General features: G+C 51.2%; 1 pseudogene; it reads left to right on the forward strand.

Moving 5' to 3' along the window:
• The first annotated feature begins 1,671 nt into the window (after positions 1-1,671).
• On the forward strand, positions 1,672-2,410 carry LOC103228039 (proline-rich protein 3 pseudogene; annotated as a pseudogene).
• The last annotated feature ends 511 nt before the right edge of the window (positions 2,411-2,921 follow it).

Genomic DNA, 2,921 nt, shown 5'->3' on the forward strand with positions numbered 1-2,921 from the left:
CTCACAGCAATCTCTGCCTCCCAGGTTCAAGCAATTCTCCTGCCTCAGCCTCCTGTGCAGCTGGGATTACAGGCATGCACCACCATGCCTGACTAATTTTGCAATTTTAGTAGAGACGGGGTTTCTCCGTGTTGGTTAGGCTGGTCTCGAGCTCCCAAACTCAGGTGATCCGCCTGCCTCAGCCTCCCAAAGTGCTGGGATTATAGCCATGAGTCAGCGTGCCCGGCCTTTTTTGTTTGTTTGTTTGAGACAGAGTCTCACTCTGTTGCACACGCTGGAGTGCAGTAGTGGTGCAATCATGGCTCATTGCAGGCTGAATCTCCTGGGCTCAAGTGATCCTCCCACACCAGCCTCCCAAGTAGTTAGAACTACAAGTGCTCACCACCATGCCCAGCTAATTTTTTTTATATTTCATAGAAACGGGTCTTGCTATGTTATTCAGGCTGTTCTGAAACTCCTGGCCTCAAGTGAGCCTCCCTCCTTGACCTTCCAAACTGCTGGGATTACAGGTGTGAGCCACCGCGCCCAGCTCAGATATGACTATTATGAGCCCCTTAGCCTTCCCCTTGTTGCCTCCATTCAGACTAGACCTTGGTCTTCACTGCCCCAGGGAAACTAGACCATAGGCAAGTAGAAAAGAAGAAAAAGTTATTTTTAGCTTTTGAATTCCCAAGGAGCCTAAATTCTATTAATTCAAGGCCATTTAAGGAATTTTCACAGGCAAATTGACTATAATGTAAATTGGGTTTAGGCTTTAGCACCTAAACTTCACATAAGGCAGAATTCCCTTTACATCTCCTTGAGCCTCCTCCTCCAAAACACTGGATTCAGGACCTTGGGGGCTCACTCAGTGCAAAGGGGCCAGCCAGTGCAGGTTGCTAAGGCAGGGGGAGAGGCCCACCCTCAAAGTCTACAGCCTCGCTGCTGTCGCAAGGGGGCGCTGCAGAACATCAGTGCTGGGAAGTCTGGGGGACCTTCCTCCTCTGCTAAGGTGACTCCCTGTGGCGGGAGGCCCGAACAGTTCTGGGAAGATAAGTGTGCACGTGGTGGTCAAGGCATAGGGAACAAACCTCAATTGTTTACAGTGATGGGTGCTGTGATGATGGGTAATCATTTATTTGGTGTTGCAGGTATACAATTAGAGAGACTTGAGGGTTTGGTTTTAAGTAAAACAAGTGGTATGTTACTTCTTTGTCTAGGTGAACTAAAAAAGTCACTGTAGAGCAAATTGTGATTTTGAGAAGAGTCATTAACTGGTTCCTCCAAGGTAAATACAAAGCAAGTGTGGAGGGGCACCCATGGCTGTGGGAAATGGAGATTGTAATGGGACCTGCTAGCTACTCAGAGCCAGTGGCTGGGGAAAAGTTGGCAGTTTTGCACTGAGGTCAAATTACCTCTTGGACATAAAGTAATCAAGATCTCAGCCCATTCTCCTTTGAGATTCCACTACAGTAAGCCTGTCTGACCGATTGGGATGTTTGCGAGAATGGACTTCTAGAGCTGCCAAGAGAGAAATCACCTTGGGACATAGAGACTCATGCTCAATGCCAGCTCTATGTATGTGGAAAGGGGAGCTGTACACTGTGCCCAAACTAGTAACCCTGACGGGGTATGCACCATCTGGGGGCAATGGCCGAGCATGAGATTATAAACCAAAGCCAGAAGTAGTGTGGGCAACACCATGGCCAGCCTAAGGGTCCAGACCAGTGAGAGCATTAGCACAGCCCCAGCTTACATGGGACTGGACATAAGTCATTGCAGTCAAAACTGTGCCCTGCTGGAGGCTTGGTCCAGTTCCTTCATTAAGAGCTCCTCTGGCCAAATCCCCCTGCAACCTTTGCTGCCGCCATAATGCCGAAACGAAAGAAGCAGAATCAGCAGCAGCCCCCGCCACAGCAGCAGCCCCCACTGCCCAAGTAGGAAGAGACTGGAGATGAGGAGGATGGGAGTCCTATCGGACCACCCCGCCTTCTGAGCCTCCCACTATGGTCAGTCGAAAACCTGATGACCCTAAGTCAGCTCCTCACCGAGGTCCTCCAGGAGCAAAGGGATCGCTGATTCCACCGCTGCTGAGCCTCCCACCTCCCCCTCAGGGTAGAGGCCCAAGACCAGGAGGCTTTGGCCCCAGGCCTAGCCCATATAGTTGTGGTTGGTGGGGAGTCAATGCTGAACCTCCTTTTCCAGGGCCAGGCCACAGGGGTCCCGCCAGGCGAAGCCTTCACAAAGCACAGAGAAACCCTCCAAGCCTCCAAGTGTCTTATCAAGAATACCTGCCCACTAGGATAACCCCTAGGTTATGGAAGACAAATCCCACCGCCCAGTCTGTGGACATTTTGCCAAAAGGGGCCACTGTCGGTATGAGGACCTCTGTGCCTTCTACCACCCAGGTGTCAATAGCCCTCCACTGTGAGACTGTGTCCTCCCATCCACGGTGGAAGGAGCCGTCTGTGACCAGCGGCCATGTATTTCCCTGCGGCCCTGTGATGGCTACTGTGAGGCTCTTCCAGCATGCCCAGCCAGTGACACACCCACCCTATCCACCCCTTCCCCTGTGTGGGGTCCAGAGTTGTGTTGCATCACGGGGGCAAGGTGTGCGCACTTTCTTCTGATGCAGCCTCTAGAGACTTCCCTTTGGGACCAATCCTTGCTCCCTTCAGCTGCCTCCTGGATCTTCCACTCATCAAATGACTGCTGAACAGAAAACTTCTTTGGGACTGTTTCTGTCCACATGTTCCCAGAATTGCCCTCCATTCCTGAGAGCCCTGGAGCAGCTTCCTACTCTTCCCTTCTTCTAGCTGCTTGTTTTAAGTCCTATTCATGTGACACCACTTACCCCCAGTGTTATCAGCTGCTCATGGAACTCAGACAGGTTGTTTAACCTGGGGTCAAGTTTGAGTGACTGATACAGAGTTACTTCCTAA

This window comes from Chlorocebus sabaeus, chromosome 22 (genome assembly GCF_047675955.1).
Source record: "Chlorocebus sabaeus isolate Y175 chromosome 22, mChlSab1.0.hap1, whole genome shotgun sequence".
NCBI lineage: Eukaryota > Metazoa > Chordata > Mammalia > Primates > Cercopithecidae > Chlorocebus > Chlorocebus sabaeus.